This window comes from Macrotis lagotis, chromosome 3 (genome assembly GCF_037893015.1).
Source record: "Macrotis lagotis isolate mMagLag1 chromosome 3, bilby.v1.9.chrom.fasta, whole genome shotgun sequence".
NCBI classification, from domain to species: Eukaryota; Metazoa; Chordata; class Mammalia; order Peramelemorphia; family Peramelidae; genus Macrotis; species Macrotis lagotis.
Genome location: NC_133660.1, coordinates 266,141,774 through 266,161,079, shown reverse-complemented (window position 1 = coordinate 266,161,079; position 19,306 = coordinate 266,141,774). Strand labels below are relative to the sequence as shown.

Here is a 19,306-nt window from a genome sequence, read left to right as displayed (position 1 = left end):
GGTTGATGAGATCTCACAGGATTATGACTTCAACCTAATAATGAACGTCCTGGAACAAGATAGAGATGTCACTTAAAGAAATCCCAACATTGAGCAACCAAATAAGAAATAAGGAGATTTCTGATCTGAGTTTTCCAAATCTCCTTTTAATTAGGTAGCCTTGAGTTATCTCTGTGCTTTAGTTCTCAACCCTTTAACATAGAAAGGGATGATTCAGAATACAATGGATTCCCCTTCAGTGGAAATCTCATGCAAAATCTATTAGTAAATTGACTACATTAGAGTCACTATTTTTATTTTTTTATTTATTTTTTAAGATATTTTTGCAAAGCAATGGGATTTAGTGACTTACCCAAGGTTACACAACTAGATGATTAAATGTCTGAGACCAGATTTGAATTCAGATGCTCCTGACTCCAGGGTTGGTGCTCTACCCATTGTACCACCTAGCTGTCCCACAAGTCACTAGATTTTGAGAGATTCGTCATCAGAGTTTTGACAAAGTTTTTGGAAACATTACTTTGCTATCTATTTGAATTTTTATTTTTGCTATGATGATGATGATGATGATTATCATCATCATCATCCCTTACTACTGTTCTTACTTCTGATATCTAGTGCTATGCCTCTTGGGAATGCCTACTTTTGGGGGTGCATTACAATGAATATTAAAATAGCAAACTTGTGATATTATAGATATATGCTTGTTTAAATGTCAGATATCATGGATTCCTATGCTACCTGCATGTGATCTTGAGCAAAGCAGTCAAAATAATTAGACCTCAATTTACTCATCTGTAAATTAAGGATGAACTGAAAATCCATTGAGCTTTCTGCCTGTTCTGGATTTATTAGATTATGTTCCTATAATTCTTTCAAATAAGATCTATTTCTTTTTCAGTTAATAAACAGCAAGAGATCTCCTGATATATGTGCCAAGGGTACAGAATTTCAGCTTAATACTCCCATAGAACTACTACTTAAGAAATATTGTATTTTGACATTTTCTTTTCTTTTTTTTTTCAACTAGCACCCTGGATAGGTTTAATGGTCTTGCCATTAGCCTCTAGTGACAGCCCACTCTGGCTCTCTTGGATCCTTTGTGCATGAAATTCTGGGTTGTCATTGAAGACTCTGTGAGATAGCTTGGCATTGCAAACACAGTCAATATTATTGATGGCATTTCCCGACAATTTCCCAGATCACTGTGCTGTTTTAATTAGAGTGTGGAAAGCCTATAAATGAGCTGTTAGACAGACTAAACCTGGTGACAGGAAGCACTATGTGCCTAAAACTATTACTGACATTCTCCAAGGGGACAAAAAAAAAGAGTCTACTATCTAAAATTTCCAATTTTTCTTTTCCTGAAAAGTTTTATTTTCTCCTATTGGGTAGATTTGCATAAAATTTATGCTGTTGAAACCCTTCTTGATAAATCATATTATCCTATAGCCTCAGTAATAATCAGTTACTACAACCTGAATTATGACTCTACAGAAATACAATGAGTGCTTGAAAAGAATTAGTAATGGAGAACTCACAAATTCCAAAGTCTTATTCTTTAGATTTGTCTAGGTTTAAGTGTTTCATCATTGTTAATATGTTATTAATGACTTTTTGGTATTAAATAACCTTCATTTCCAAATATATCCCCCCCCCTTGAGCCCCACCCTGGTAATAAAAAAAAATTAATCTGAGAAAAGCAGTTTAACAAAAACAATCTACACATCTACCTTGCTTGACTGCATATCCAACATTTAACAAATAGCATTCTATATTGCTAGATGATAAAAGATCCATTTGTTAATTATTGTCTACAATGCAGTCTTATTCTTGGCATCCCAAATAATTTCTTTTTTCTTATGTTCTTATTTCTGTATATATTATTGTATTGATTTTAAATTTTACTAACTTACTAACTTCATTCTGCATTAATTTATGTCTTTCCTTGTTCTAGTCATATTCATCATTTCTTTTCTTAGTTTCATGCACATCTTTGTTCCACCATTTATTTGATAGGTGGGCTCTGCCTTTTGTCTAGTTATTTGCTACCACAAAAAAAAAAAATCACATTTTTTTTAGGTTTCTGCAAGGCAAGTGGGGTTAAGTGACTTGCCCAAGGCCATGCAGCCAGGTAATTATTAAGTGTCTGAGGTCAGATTTGAATTCAGGTACTCCTGACTCCAGGGCTGGTGCTCTATCCACTGTGCCACCTAGCTGCCCACCAAATCACATTTTTAAAGAACTTTATTCACCTTATTTTGATCTTTGTGCAGTTTCCTTTACTTGCAATGAAATCTTCCTTATGATGAGCTTACATCTACTTTTGTGCAACTAGCACTCATTGGTTCAACTACTCCTTTCTTTATCTCATAACTATCATGTCAAAAATGAAAATAGGAAAATGGATGATCTTTCAATAATATTGCAGAGCATTTATAAGGAATTATATAGGCATTATATTCCTAATTTTTGCTGAACTCAGGCCAGTCAAGAGTTTTATAAGTATTTTTTTTTATTTACTTTACAGAGAAAAGAAACCAAGGCAAAAAAAGTCAATGATTTGTAGAAGGTCACAGGTGTAATATTTGTGAAAGCAGGATTCTAAACAAAATCCCCCTTTCTATGATCTCAGTCCATGATCCCAACATTAGGCAGCCCTGAAGATCAAAATCAGCCAAAAGTTGATTCTAAAAATTGCTTATCCATGGGAAGATGTTGCTTACCTTAAGGGCAAGCCATAAAGTCTAACTATAAGATTAGGCAGAGTAGACAGAGCCTGTCACTAAGATGAATGTCTCCCTACCTCATATACAAATCTTGACTTACTGATTGTGCTCCAAGGGACAGTTCCCTGTTAGCACCTTCTGGATCTCTTCCCTAGATCTGTGGTATATCTCCCTTTATGAATCTCACTGCTGTTTGCCCAGCTTCTAACACTCAGGAGTCATTTCTTGGCAAAAAAAAAAGTTCCGACTATGTGGTAAGAGATCTGTATTACACTAACACAATCTACTCTTATCTTATGGAAATAAACAGAAATAATCTGACCATCAGTGCTCACTCCCCTCTCCTCACTTTTCTAGTTCACTACATTGTCATTGGTTCTCTAGAATCAGTTCATCCAACCTCCCACACAATGAATGAGAAGCTAATGGAGGAGCAGGCCTCAAGAAATGCTCTAATCCACAGGGGATTTCAAAAGACTTTATATCTCTGGGTCGAAGTTAGTCATTTGCCATTTAGCTTCCTGGTTAGCTTAACCTGTTAAGATAACGGTACATTCTGCCTTCCTGGCTTTGTTCCTGGCTCCAGTCCTGGCTATTTGGACTTTCACACCTCCATCCCTGTTTCTTATTTCTTCTGGAGAAGCTTCCACCTCTTACAGACTCATTCTCTGTTTGTAAACCCTGGAATTTCCTTTTGGGAAAGTGTTCAGCTATGATCTCTTTTCAGCTAGATCAGATGCTATCTCTGTTATTTCAGACTTTTATAATCTCGCAAAGACACTGGTGCCAGAGTAATTATTTTTATATCATCTTACCCCATTAGAAATCAAATTCCTTGAGGGTAGGGACTGTGTTCCTTTTTGAATACACACAGACACACATACATACACCCACACACACACATCTTTAACAAACAGTGGTATGCATGCATTTGTTCATTCATTCATAAGTCTTAACACAATGAAAGTCAAATTAAATTTTTAATAAAAAAGAGATTTGTTATCTCTCTATATCTACCTTTCTATCTTTGTATTTTTCTATCATCTATCTATCATCTATGTATCTATGTATCTATGTATCTATGTATCTATCTATTTATCAGCCTGAAGTTTCAGCTGTCTGACCTCCAATTCTGTACTCCCCCAGATTATGCTATCAATATCATAAACTATTGCAATATATCTACCTAGTCCATCCATCTTTGAGACCTTTTTAGAACAAACAACATGGCTTGTGGAGCAGATTTTCTGAATTTTATGAAATGACATAGCTATCATTTTCTTCCAGAATGGTACAATAAAAGCTTCTCCAAGTTTGCTGATAATATTTGTTCTCTCTAACAACCTAAGAAAAAACTGAGCTTAGCCCATTAATATATAATGATATATCATACCCCCTTCTTCCTAGCCATGGAACCAAAATGACAAGTTCTGTTGGTGTGCATTCCATTTCTCTCTATACATACATTTTCAGCATCATTTTTATATTTAGCTCCTTAGGAGGAGGAGGTAGTTTCTGGTGAGTGTTTACTTATGGAGAATCAGTAAGGGTGCCCTTGGAATTATCATTGGCTTAAGCAAAAGTTGCATAGTGAGAGTAAGGCAGAATTTCCATCTCCAAATAACATAGAAGAAAAAGTAAGGGGCTCCTCTTTGTTGATTAACAGTCAGGAGGTTAAGATCCTTAAGCATTTTTAGAGATGAGAGTAATTTGTGGCCATCTTATCCTCCCACGAGCACTTTTTGTAATAAAAATGAGGTGAAAGAGACATGGCAGAAGTACTCTGGATGGAGGGAAATTGTGTCTAAATAGACTCCTTTCCCTAGTTTTAATTGGCCTAATTACTTCATGTTTATAAAGTGCTTTGAAGAGGAAAGGTGCTATTTTAGTAGTTCTTGTTATTATTTTACTATCCCCAGAGGCATTTGCTGTTTCCTCAAATTGCTTCTCATGAAGTGACCTAATAATCAAATTGCTTGAGAAAGGGATTTTTTCTTCCTCTCTTGCCTCTCCCCCCCTCTTTTAAATTCATTCATCAAACACAGGAGAAGTTGAGAATCCAATGACCTGAAACAGCACCTTAAGTCTCTTAGACATTATCAAATTTTTAGGAGGGCTTCTGGAAATGACTGGCATAGCAGAGTGCCTTGAACATTGAAGTCATTTCTTAAATTCTTATGGATTGATTGATCCCCCATGGGGAATGAGCATTTCTCACTAATTTCTCACTCATTTCCCATACATAAAGGTTTTCCTGGACAAAGACAGGCATAGTTCAAATAAGTGTTCAACTCAAAGTATAAAGCAGAGAGTAAAGTTGGGTGGGAGCAACAGTTTCTTGGGAATGATAAACTGGAAGGGGTCAAAGCATTCTAAAGATGGGAGAATTCAGGGGAAAGAAAGGAATCTCTAAATTTATTTGTTGTTTGTCTTAATAATCCAACAAAGTCTGAGGGGAAATAATACAAAAGCTATAAATTAAGTGATGGACAAAAGTGAATATTAGGTGCTAATGATAACCAATCTAGGTCCTGACAAGAATGTGAGAAGTATAACTCCTCTCTTCATTTAGAGGCTTCATCATGGGTAGGGAATGTTACCCCTTTTTATGTCTCTCTGTCTCTGATTCTCTCAATTCCTTTTGGTCTGTCTTTATCTCTAATCCTTTCTCTCTTTCTTTTTCCATTCTAATGTTTCTGTCTTTTAATCTCGGTTTCTGGTCATCTCAATTCCTCTTCCACTTCACTCATCTTTCTACATTTTTTCTTCCTTCTACTCTTTCTTCTTCTTCTTCTCCTTCTCCTTCTACTCTTTCTTCTTCTCCTTCTCCTTCTCCTCCTTCTCCTTTGCCTTCTCCTTCTCCTTCTCCTCCTCCTTCTGCTGCTTCTCCTCCTTCTCTTTCGCCTTCTCCTTCTCCTTCTTCTTCTCCTTCTCCCTCTCCTTCCTCTTCTTCTTCTTCTTCTTCTCCTCCTTCTCCTTCTCCTTCTTCTTCTTCTTCTTCTTCTTCTCACTTTTCTTTTTTCTTATGTTATATAAGGATGGGGTGAGAAGAGAGATAGTAATATATGCAAATAAAGGTAATGTAAACAGAAATTACAACATTAATATTGTGTTTATTGGCATAGACTCTCCCACTTTTATAGATGCATTCTTATTCCCTTGGTCCTTCTGAGCTCTGCTGCATAGATGTGTTCAATAGTTCATAGGTTAATCATGGACCACTTTGATTCTACCTTACTGGGGAGGCTGTGAGTTCAGACTTTTGCTGTTCTATCTGCAACTTCTCCCTTTCTTTGAGTTCCATAAAGTAGTGAACTTGTTTCTAGAAAAAGAGTTTAAGTAAAATTAAACATAAAATTTTAGTGTTTAGTTTGGTCTGCATAAATCAACAATTCATCTTGCAGAACCAAAATGCTAAGGAGAACTTAGGCATCTCAGGTCTTGGAATGACACAACTTCATTTTACTTTGTTCCAGCTGGCCAAACTTGGAATTTTATATCCTCTACTATGCTCTTCATTTTAGGGACAATTTTAAGATGGAGAGCATTCCAAAAAAAAGATCATGGAATGAGTGGATACCATGTCATAGCAGGACCAATTGATGGGGATGGAAATGCTTAGAGAAAGAAGATGTAGAGAAATGACAGCAGCCATTTTTTTAATTTTAAAATTTATTTATTTATTTTCATCCATTTGTACATGCATATTTCCAAGTTACAAAATTTCCCTACACCCTCCCTTCCAATGTCCCTCCCTTCAGCAGTGAACAGTCAGGTTAGCATTTTACATGCATATTTTGCTGAACATATTTAACAATTAGTAATTTTTGCCTTTAAGAATTAGGATTAATGGGAAGAGCTACATAAGAAATAATTTTTTAAAGTATTCAGATTTGGAAGGTTTTTTTTCCTGTGTGTTTTGTTTTGTTGTTTTGTTTTGTTTTGTTTTGTTTTGTTTTTCTTTCTCTGGTTGGGAATATTGTAGTCTATTATCAGTCCAATACAGTTAACCTAGCTCTCTGGACTGTCAAGACTGCTTCTACCAAGGTTGCTCATCTCATAATGTTGATGTGTGCATTGTTCTCTTGGCTCTACTCAGTTTGCTCAGCAAAAGATCCCGTAAGTCATTCCATGCATCTCTAGAATACGACCATTTATGGTTTCCCATAGAACAATAGCATGCTATAGTATTCATTTACAGTAACTTGTTTAGCCATTCCCCAATTGATGGCATCCCCTTAATTTCTGACTCTTTGTTACTTCAAAAAGAGTTGCTAGACAGCAGCCATTTTAAAGTATGTAAATGACTGTTACATGAAAGTCTTATTAAATTAGTTTTGCTTCACTGTAGATTTCAGAACGGGTGTCAGTGGAAGTGAGCTTCAGAGAGCGAGAATTCATCTTGATTCAAGGCAAGACTTTCAACAATTAGGGTTACCATAAAGTAGAGAAGGCTATCTAGTTGCACAGAGAGTTGCTGGCCAGTAAAGAGCTTTAAACAAATTCTATATCACCACTTTCTAGGGATACTGTTAAAGAAATCCCTGTCTAGACACCTCAAAAATGTCAGATTCTATGAATCTTGCTGTAGAATCTCTGGATACAAAGTACAAATCATGCAAGAAATGTTTTCCATTTCTCATGCTCATAGACCATATGTTAAGGAAATTATCAAAGAGTATATTGTATTTCCCCTAGGGTAAATGGTATAAGCCTCTTACCATTACCATCCATTAAAAGAAATAGAATTTCTCCTGCATAATGGTATTTTAAATCTCAATTTTATCATTTAAGCCCATATCTGGACTTTTAAAAGTTAAAATTTTAAGCTAATGAAAGACCTTTCCTGAAGTTTTATATTCTGCTACTTTGTCAGATATATTTTTACAATCCACTAACAAGTATATAATGAACTTTAATTTGAATCAGAGACATTTTGCAGGCTTAAAAGAAAAAATGCAATGCCCAAGCAGTTATGTTTATTTAGATAAGAAGAACTGCATGTCCCTATGGTGCATAGAGTCATTTGGAATTTGTCACTGGGACTCAGTGGACCAACAGACTTTCCTGATTGTGGTGTATGATTCTCTGTATGATGCTCAATATGTTGATTGGACTTTCTGTTAGACAATTTACTCATTTAAAAAAAATGATGAGAATTTCCTTCCTTTCTGAGCTGCACTAATAGTGATATTGGCCATACAAGCATGCAGACATTAAAGTTATAAGACCAATGAAAAGAAATACTACTTTAGTAGCTAGCCATTCAATTTATAGATGAAGAAATTTAATTTAATTGTCTTTTTTTCAGTTGTCAGGCGTCAGACCATTCTTTATTTGGAACTTTCTTAATAGAGATAATGGAGTGGTTCACCATTTTATTCTCCAGTTCATTTCACAGATGAGGAAACTGAGACAAACAGAGGAAAGTGACTTGCCCAGTATCATACAGGTCTGTCATCAAATTTGAATTTATCTTCCAGAATCCAGGCTCAGCACTCTATTCATTGTTCCACCTACCTGCCCAAGGGAAATTTAGGTAAAATTTAAGTGACCCACAGGAGGTCATAGAAACAGCCCCTACATCTTACATTTACTTAATGTATGAATATGGATAACTCTCTTTCCTGTCTCAAGACTCATACAACTCTCTATGAGTTAAAACTAGCAAATTAAAATTCAGTTATCAAGCTGAATCAATGGAGAGAGTTTCTATACTGGGGATTCCATTCTTGGATTAAATAGTAGGTATTCCAATTATTTTCCATTAGCCTAATTAGTCTGTCAGTACTTCAAATATCCAGGACAATCCAGCTAGAAACAACTTATTTTATTTCGTTATTTATTTTATTTTAATTGGTCATCAATTTGTATGTGAGAGAAATGAGTAGTAAGTGTCAAAATTGGGATTCAAACCTATATCCTATGAATCCCAAATCAGTATATGACCTTTCTTCCAACTTTTCTGTCTGAGTAAATTTCTTTAGAAAAATAATTTCTAACATTTAAAGGATCTTATTCTCTTAACCAATAATTCACAAGTGCCATTGTCCCCTCATATGTGACAAACAAATGTTGATCCATTCTAATTGTATCTCATATCCCCAATGTGTGGCATGATGCCTTCTGAGTATTTACAACCTCACAATATTTATAGACTATTAGCATGTTCTCACTTAGGCAAGCAGTAGCCATTTATATTCTTTAATCTTTCCTCATAAGTCTCCTCTGTCTCCTTTATCATGTTTGATGCTTTTCACTGCACCCATTCCACAAGCTCTATGTTAAAGTAATGTTATGGCTGCCAAAGATGGGGTCAAGTCTCCAGGTTATTTCCCCAGACCTACAAAGAACTGCCCACGAGATTTTTGAGAAGACCTAAAATTGCATGGTATTTTGTGTCAAAATATCAAAATATATTTTGATTGCAAATAACACTGCAAAATTTTATTGCAAATGGATTAAGGAGAAAATGAAAGAATCAGACTAGATCTGAGGCAGATAGGGAGAGACTGGAAGAATGAATATGGGCCTTGGAGATATGACTTCATATCCTACTTCATACATTTCCTAGTCATGAGATTTCAGGCAAATAACTTAATCTTTATCACCCTCAATTTCATCATTTTTAAAATGAGGATAAAAGTATGACTTTTAGGATTATAATATTTATAAAGTCATTTATAAATTTCTTTTTTTTTCCAAGGCAATGGGGTTAAGTGGCTTGCCCAAGGCCACACCAGCTAGGTAATTATTAAGTGTGTGAGGCCAGATTTGAACTCAGGTACTCCTGACTCCAGGGCTGGTGCTCTATCCACTGCACCAGCTAGCCACCCCCATTTAAAAATTTCAAAGCAAAAGATTCAAGCTATTACTGTTGCTGCTACTACTTGTATTACTACTAGATATAATGGAGGTGAGTAGGTTAAATTGAATTGGCATGGGAGAGAATTATTAACTTTCTTGGTTCTACCTTCCTTGAGAATATATCTTCATGTGAATAGAAAATGAAATCAAAAGTTAAGTACTAACATATTTATTTATTTATTTACTTTGTTAAGAGTATTTTTTCTACTTACATATAAAGATTGTTTTCAACATTCATTATTTTAAAACTGCTTGACTTTTTAAAATCACATGTAAAAAATAGTTTCCAGTATTTATTTTTGGAAAAATTTTGAGTTCCACATTTATTATCTCTTCCTTCTCTCTCCTCTACCTATAATAGCAAGTAATCTTATATAGGTTATACAAGAACAATCATGTTTAACATTTTCATATTAGTCAGGTTGTGAAAGAAGAACTAGAACTAAAGGAAAAAAATGGGAGTGAAAAATAAACTTGAAAAAGTTATGAAAAAGTGAACATAGTATGCTTTGTTCTGCATTTAGAGTCCATGTATTTTTTCCTTTGGTTGTGGTTGGCATTTTTCATAAGAGGTTTTCTATCATAGTTTTATTGTACTTTGGAAATAGTTCCAAATTTTTCTCCAGAAGATTGAATCAGCTCAAGACTTCACCAATAGTGCCTTAGTGTCCTACATCTCTTCCAAAATTGTTTTCCATTTTTGTCATTCTATTTAATATGATGGATGAAGTTGTACTTCAGATTTGCATTTCTCTAATCAAGAGGGTTTAGAACTTTTTTTTTAATATGACCATAGAAAATTGTAAATTCTTCATCTGAGAACTACCTATTCATATAATTTGACCATTTAACAATTGCGAATGGCTTCTTTTCTAATAAATTTCTTATAAATTCTTATAAATTTATCTATATATTTCAGAAATAAGGCCTTCATCAGAAGCACTGGCTAAAAATAAGTGACTTCCCATATTTCTGCTTTCCTTCTAATCTTGGTTATATAAGTTCTGTTTATGTAAAAGTCTCTTAATTAAATCAAAATTATTCATTTTGCATTTCATAGTTTCTATTTTTTATCTATTGTTTGGTCATACATGCCTCCTTTCTCCATAGATCTGACAGGCAAACTATTTCTTGTTCCCCTAATTGACTTATGGTATTACTGTTTATGGACAAATCCTGTATCTAGTTTGACCTTATCTTGATATAGAATGTAAGATGATTGCCTAAGCCTAGTTTCTGCCATAGTATTTTCCAGAAACTGAAGTCTTTGGGTTTATGAAATAAAAGATTACTATAATCATTTACTGCTGTCTTTTGAAGTTAATCTATTCTACTTATCTACCATGCTATTTCTTATCAAGTATCATATAATTTTTTTTAAATTGCTGCTTTATAATAGTTTTAGATTTGATATGGTCAGACAACCTTCCTTTGCATTAAAAAAAACTAATTCCCTTGAAATTCTTCAACTTTTGTCTACAGTATTTTTTTAAATGAAATTTCTATTTTTATCTCTAGATTTTAGACTTTATTGAATTATTTATGTCCTGAAACATTGCTAAATTTGTTAATCATTTCAAATAATTTAAGTGATTTTTTTGAGATTACTAGATATTTCATCTGCAAAGAGTAAATTTTTGTGTACTCATTGCCTAGTATAATTACTTCAATTCTTTTTCTTCTTTTATTGCTAAATCTAACATTTCTAGTACAATACTGAATAATTATGGTGATAATGGTCATCCTTTTTTCACTCCTAACCTTACTGGGAAGACCTCTAGGTTATTCCCTTTACAGATAATACTTACTGATGGTTCAAAGCAGAAAATACTTTCCTCATTTATTCCTATATCTCTAGTGTTTTTAATAGGAGTAAGTACTGTATATTATGAAAAGAATTTTCTTTATGTATAGCTATATTCATATGATTTCTGTCAGTTTTATTATTGATATGATCAATTATGCAATAGTTTTCCTACTATTGAACTAGCCTTTCATTTCTGGTATATGCTCCCCCAGATCATAGGGGAAAAATCCTCATAATAAATTTCTGTAATTCCTAGTATTTTATTTAAATTTTTTGTCACTATTCATTAGGTAATTTTATCTGTAATTTTCTTTCTCTGTTTTTGATCTTTCTGATATAAGTCATATTTAGTCATATCTCTTTTTCCAAATTGCTTATATACTATTGGAGTAATGATATTATTTTTATTGTGTGGTAGAATTCATTTGTAAATGTTGGCCTGGCATAATTTTTTTCTTAAGGAGTTCATTGATTGTTTGTTCAAGTTCCTTTTCTAAAATAGGGATATTTAAATATTTTTTCTCTTTTGTTAGCCTGGAAAATTAATATTTTTGTAAACATTAATCCATTTTATACAATCTATCAGATTTATAGGTATATAGTTGGACACAATTGTGTTTATTGCTCTAAAAATTCATTTGGAAAAACAAAAGATCAAAAATATCAAGAAAATTAATAAAAATGCAAAGAGAAGTGACCTAGTCATACCATATTAAAATTATATTAAATTCTCCATTCATCAAAACTCTGGTACTATCTAAAAAAAAGAAAAATGGATCACTGAAGTAGACTGGATAGAAAAGAATCAATAGAAATCACCCATAGTACTCTACTGTTTCAAAAACCCGAAGATTCTATCCAACTTCTGATGAACTAATTATCTGACAAAAACTTCTAGAATACCAGGAAAGTAGTATAAAACTAAATCTAAGCATAGTCCAACATCTTACATAACAGATAAGTTCAAGATAGACACAGGATTTAGACATAAAGGGTAATATCACCATTTTACATATCTGATCTATGGGAAGGAGATGTTTATGAACAAACATGAAATAGAAAAAATTATAAATTGCTTAGTAGACAATTTAGATTATATTAAATGAAAATGTTTTTATACAGAGGTGCATAGGTGGCACAGTGGATAGAGCACAGGCCCTGGAGACAGGGTCTCAGACACTGAATAATTTTGGGCAAACCACTTAACCACTATGCCTTGCAAAAAAAAAAAAACCCTAAAATAAAAAAGAAAATGTTTTTTCCGCAAATAAAATCAATGATTAAAAGGAATGCAGAAAGATGAGAATCAATTTTTACAGTCATTTCTAAAATATATAGAGGTGAGTCAAATTTATAACTATATGTCATCCCTCAATTGATAAATGATCAAAGTATATGAACAGACAGTCTCAGATGAAGAAGTTAAATTTATCTATAATATATGAATGTGATGGAGTACTATTACCCTGTAAGAAACCAACAGCTGGTTGACTTCACAAAATCCTGAAAAAGCTTGCATTGTGAGATGATCAGTGATGAAGACTCAGATCCACTGAGCAGTTCAATGATAAGGGTAACTCTAAGATTTCTGAAAGGAAAATGCTATCCTTTTCAAGAGAAAAATCTATCGAGTCGTAATAAAGATCAAAACATACTATGTTCATTTTTTTTAAATTTTATAAGAAGGGGTTTTACTTTTCTTCTCATTCTTTTTTTCCTATTTAGTTCTAATTCTTCTTTCACACCATAACTAATATGGAAATATGTTGAATATTATCGTACATGTTCAATCTATATTAGGTTACTCACTACCATTGGGAAGAGGTGGGGAAGAAAAGGTGGTGAAAAAATATGAAACTCAAAAACTTATAAAAAGATGAATGTTGAAAATTATATTTATGCATGTAACTGGATAAATAAAAGAACAAATAAATATTTTTCCTCATCGTTGATGGTAAATTCACCCTTTTCATTTTTGATTTTGGTAATTTGTAATTTCTTTTTTAATTCAAGTTGATGAAACATTTATTGATTTTTTCATAAAACTTGTTTTTAGTTTTATTTATTAGTTAAATAATTTTCTTACTTTCAATTCTATTAATCTCTCCTTTGATTTTTAGAATTTCTAATTTGATATTTATTTTGGGATTTTTTAAAATTTGTTCTTTTTTCTAGATTTGATCTGTTCTGTTACTATTTTAATTGTGTAATCATTTCAATATATGAACAATCCCCTAAGTACTTCTTTGAAAGTGTCTCATAATTTTTTTATTGTCATTCTCTTTAAATGAATTAGAAATTGTGCAGAACCAAGATGGAAGCAAGAGAAGAGCCTCTCTTGGGTGCGCTCTTCAAAATATTTCAAAAACCTTAAAATTATGACTCTAAATTTTCAAGAGACAAAACCCACAGAAAGATCCAGTAAGGCAATTAATTCCCCAGCCCAAGGTAACCTGGGAAATAGTGGCAAGGCTTTTTCCCATGGGGTTCAGGGGCAGCACCATGTGGCATCTGCTCCTTGAATTTTCAGTACAGGGAAGGTAAAGGAATGGAGGGAGACTGCCTAGCCCTCTCTTCTATCCCTGAGACAGGACATGGGGTCTTTGAAAACATCCAGACCCTTTCACAATCTGAGTTCCCAGAAGGCTGAGCTTGTGGCCATTTAACAGAACAGGAGAGCAGTCAGAGTCTGGCATACTGAGGTCCTTGCACATGTGTCCCCAAAATACTCAAAAGCTCAGGAAGCACCCCCAAACCAGGCATAGACTGGGGAAATGAGTAAAAAGGAACCTGACCACAGACAATTACTTTGGTACCATGGAGGATCAAAATACGCAATCTGACAATGAGAAAGTCCAAGCTTCTGCATCTAAAGACTCCAAGGAAAATAGAACCTGGGCTCAGGCTATGATAGAGCTCAAAAAAGATTTTGAAAAATCAAGTAAGGGAGGTACAAGAAAAAGTGGGAAAAGAAATGAGAGAGATGCAGGAAAAACATGAAAACGAAGTCAGCAACTTAGTCAAGGAGAACCAAAAAAATGCTGAAGAAAATAATATATTAAAAGCCATTTGAGGTCAAATGGATAAAACAGTTTAAAAAGTTATTGAGGAGAAGAATGATTTAAAAATCTGAATTGGCCAGATGGAAAAGGAGATAAGAAAGGTCTCTGAGGAAAACAAATACTTCACATGTAGAATGGAGCTAAAGGAAGCTGCTGACTTTGAGAGAAATCAATACATAATGATACAAACCAAAAAAATGAAAAACTAGAATAAAATGTAAAATAACTCATTGAAAAAAACTGATCTGGAAAACAGATCTATAAAAGATAATTTTAAAATTATTGGGCTACCTGAAAGTCATGATCAGGAAAAGACGCTTAACCTGATTTTTAAAGCATTTCTACAGGAAAATTTCCCTGATATTCTAGAAGCATAGGCTAAAAATAGAAATTAGGAGAATCCACCAATCTCCCCCAGAATGAGATCTAAAAATAAAACAACCCCCAGGATAACATAGCCAAGTTCCAGTACTCCCAAGTCAATGAGAAAATATTACAAACAGCCAAAAGGAAACAATTCAAATATCATGGAGCTAAAGTCCGGATGACCCAGGACTTAGCAGCAATCACATTAAGGGCTCATAGGATTTGGAATATAATATTCCATAAGGCAAAAGAGATTGGAATGCGACCAAGAATCAACTGCCCAGCAAAACTGAACATCTTCTTCCAAGGAAAAAAAATGGACTTTCAGTGAAACTGGGGCATTTCAAATGTTCCTGTTGAAATTACTAGAGCTGAACAGAAAGTTTGATTTACAAGTACAAGACTCAGGTGAAGCATGGAGAGTGGAGGAGAAGGGTAAATTATGAGGGACTTAATGATGTTGAACTGTGTGTATTCCTGTATGGAAAAAAATGATACTGTTAATACTCATATGTATATTCTCATTTAATAAAGCAGATAGAAGGAGATTTAATAGATGAGGCACAGGAGAGAACTGAATTTGAAGATAAAACACATTGTAAAAATGGAGTCAATGTGTGAAAGGGAAATGTACTAGGAGTAAGAGAAAGGAGAGGTAGAATAGGCTAAGATATTTAATGTAAAAGATATTTCATGTAGCTTTTGCAATGATGTGGAATGGGAGGGAATGCAAGGGAGAATGAGGGAACATTCAGAAATGTCCCAGAGAGGAAACAGCATACACACTCAATGGGGTATAGATATCCAGAAGAAAAAGGAGAGAAGGGGGACAGGGGGAGGGGAGGCAGGGATGTGGGTGATAGAGGAAATGGTAGATCATAGGAGATGATTGTCACATACAACACAATTATTTTTTAATGTTTACAAGGTGTTGGGATTGGGGGGGGGGCCTGTCCAGGACCATGGGGCTTGGTGGTTGCTGGGTCTCTGGGGTGGAATATAGGCTTGAGGCCTCTCGGCACCAGGGCTAGTGCTCTGTCCACTGTGCCACTCGGCTGCCCTACAACACATTTTTGAACAGGGACACAGTGAAAGGAGAGCAAAAATATAATCGATGGTAGTAGGGAGGAATGGATGGAGGGAATTTCAATCAGCAATAGCAGCTCTGGAAAAGTATAGAAGTAATTTCTATGATGGACTTATGATTAAAAAATGTGCTCTACCTGAGACAGTGTGGTTGGTATCAGAACTCAGACTGAAATACATTGTTTTCCTCTTTCCCTCAATTTATTTTTCATGAAGGTTTATATTTGTGTGGGGGAGGGGCTATTATGTTTACTCAAGAATATTTTAGTAATTTGTAAATAAATTAAAGAAAACATTTAAATTTAAAAATTAAAAAATAGCAATTGTTTCTATGATTTTTGTTTGAAATACTCATTTTTAAAATTATATTATTTCCAATTACTTTCAAGCAATCTTTGCATGGTCCTTTATTGATTAATGTAATATATATTGCAGCATGATCTAAAAAGTCTTTATTTAATATATCTTCCTTTCTTCATTTAATTATTACTTTTTATGCCCTAAGATATAATCAATTGTTGCAGAGGTTCCTTGTACTTATGAGAAAAGGGAAACAATTCTTTTTATCTTCACTCAGTTTTTTCTAGAGGTCTGTCCTTTCTATTTTTTCTAAAATTTTGTTAACACCTGTAACTTTTTTCTTTGTAATTTTGTGTTTTAAAATTTATCTTTTTTCTGAGAGTGGGATGTTGATATATCCCACTAATTTTGCTATCAGTTTCTTCCTGGAATTCACTTAATTTCTTCTATAAGAATTTTAATGGCATACTTTTTTTTAATATTTATATTACTTCATTGTTTTTGTTCCTTTTCAGAAACATTTAGCTTCCTTGCTTGTCTCTTTTAATTAGATCTATGTTTTTGCTTTTGTTTGTCTGAGATAAGTATTGCTATACCTTTTGATTTCCTTTAACTGAAGTACAATATATTCTTCTCTGATGTTTTAAGAATTCTGTGAATCTCCTTCAAATGTTTTTGTTTGTTTTGTTTTGTTTTGTTTCTGTAGACAATATATTATAGGATTATATCTTTTAATCCACTCTGCTACTTACTTCCATTTTAAGGGAGCATTCTTATCTTTCACAGTCACTGTTTTGATTACTTTGTATTTCCCTTCATTATATCTCTCCCCCACTCCCCTCCCTTTATCTCTCTCTTTTCACTCTATCCTTCCTTACTTGTGTTTTATTTCTGACTACTGCTTCCCCCAATCTGCAATCCCTTCAGTCAAACTCACTCCTTTTTTTCTTTATTCCTACTACTTCTGTCCTTCCAACAACCTCCCTCCCTTTTCTTCCTTTTTTTTCCAACTTACTTCCTTAAAGGATAAAATACATGCTCTGACTGAGAGTAAGGTTCAAAGCAAATTCAACCCTTTGCTAAATTGCCCTTTTCTTTTCTTGCAATGTAATATAATGTATACCATTCTGCCTCTACATTTTTCTTTCTTCCAGTACAATCCTTTTTTCACCCTTTATTTTTTCATGATCACGAAAAAGTAAACTTATATGCACACTCTTTAAGTATACTTCTTCTAACTGCCTTAATCAAGATTTAGTCCTTAAGGTTTACAAGAATCTTCTTCATGTAGGGATGTAAAGAGTGTAATCTTATTGAATAGCATATTTTCTTTTTTCCTTTCCTGCTTACCTTAATAGGAATCTCTTGAGTTATGAATCTGAAGATCAAAACTTCTGTCCTTCACTGGTCTTTTCATCAGGCAAATTTGAAAGTTCCCTAATGTACTCTTCTGAGATTTTGTTTTAATTTTCCTTATTGCCACAGTAACATTCTTGGATCAGGGCTCTTTTCTATTTTTTTATTATCCTCGGAGTAAAGTTCAAATCAAATCCAAATAATTTCCTTTTTTACCTTTTTTGAATTTTAAAGCTGAGTTCTCCCCTTGGGATACATGGTAGATTGTCCCAAGCTTCTTGCACTAGAAGTCAGGGGTCTGGTAACTGACTTTATGTTTCAGGGTCTTTGGGACTTTTGGCTTGTCCATAATACTAGTCATGTCTGTTGTTCCCTGGCTTGCCTTCTGCACTTGGGATGGAGGCCTCACAACTGTCATTCTGAGCCAGAATCATGAGTCCTCAGTTGTTCTGTGCCAGGGAGAACAGGTTCTCTCTACCTTACCAAGATATTACCTGTGCTGGGCTATCTCACCTTTTCATCCAAGGGAGACATACATTTCCTTAAGACTTTCTAAGTCATCTAGGGATGGAAAATTGGTTTACTTGGTCTTTATGTGGATTCTATCACTGTGCAATTCTTTTAGGCATTTGATTTAAGGTTATTTCTAAGGGAAGCTGAGGAGAGCTCAGGAGCTTCCATGGCTTCTATCTCCCATCTAGGCTCCAAACAAATTTAAATAATAAAAACTTGGATAGTAGATGGAGAAGAATCTTCAGTGTTACTATTGGAGATGCACTGAAGAATATTTTCTGACAATGTGAATGCTTCATCCCTTCAAGAATGTCTAATTTAATTAGCTTGGATTTCTCATTGGCAGATGTAGGGTGTTCCTCCTTTTTTATTTAGAATATGGTCATTGAGAACTAGAGTGGCTGGAAGAGCTTATGCCTTATTGTCAACTTGTCAATGAACCTTGACAAATTTTATTGAGTTAGATGTCAGATAATAGGCATGAAATCCATCAATATTTGAAGCTTTCTAAGTTAATAAGCTCTGCTAAGATCTTAGGCTGCCTCTATAACCAGAGCATTAGAGATTCTGGGGTCACTTCTATGACTTCATCTGAAAAAGACTTTATTAGCTGATAAAGACAGACATAAAATTTTGTAGATTCCTTGAATTCTACTGCTCCCTGCTTGTGCTTTTCCACTTTAATTGCTTTCTTAATTGCCTTATTCATTTGTGTTCCAATTTCTTTATCCTTGCATAATCCAAGTCCCTTCCCTGAGTTAATCCCTATTTAAGTGCTATCCATCCTCCATGATCTAATTCTACCTCTCTCTGTTAAGCCTCATCTGACAACCCCCATTCAACCATCTTCTTAACAACTATAGCTCTAACTTGCTTTTTAATTTTTGACTTTGCACATCATACCATTTAATGTGAGGCATCTAAGTGAAACAGTAGATAGACGATTGGTTTGGAATCAAGAAGACCTGAGTTCACAATCAGAATCTGATAACTGCTCCTATGACTTCAGCAAATCATTTGAAAATGTGTTTGCCTATTCAAGAAAAAAAAAAATGGAACTAATAACAGCCAGGGGTTGTGGATAGTAATATCACTTACTTCGGAGGTTATATGATGACAAAATGAGATAATATTTGCAAAGTGTTCAATGCAGTGTTTTATAGTTTTTATAGCATTATATAAACATACCTTTTATCTAGCTATCATTATCCTTATGATGA

At 34.0% G+C, this 19,306-nt stretch overlaps 1 long non-coding RNA gene across 2 annotated transcripts in view; it reads right to left on the bottom strand.

Moving 5' to 3' along the window:
- The window catches only part of LOC141516548 (uncharacterized), a 64,083-nt gene extending 46,126 nt beyond the window's left edge, over positions 1 to 17,957 (bottom strand). For both annotated transcript variants that reach the window (XR_012476736.1, XR_012476737.1), the window contains exon 1: positions 17,568 to 17,957. This is a non-coding gene — a long non-coding RNA (uncharacterized LOC141516548). The remainder of the gene's footprint in view (positions 1 to 17,567) is intronic.
- Positions 17,958 to 19,306: the final 1,349 nt, after the last annotated feature.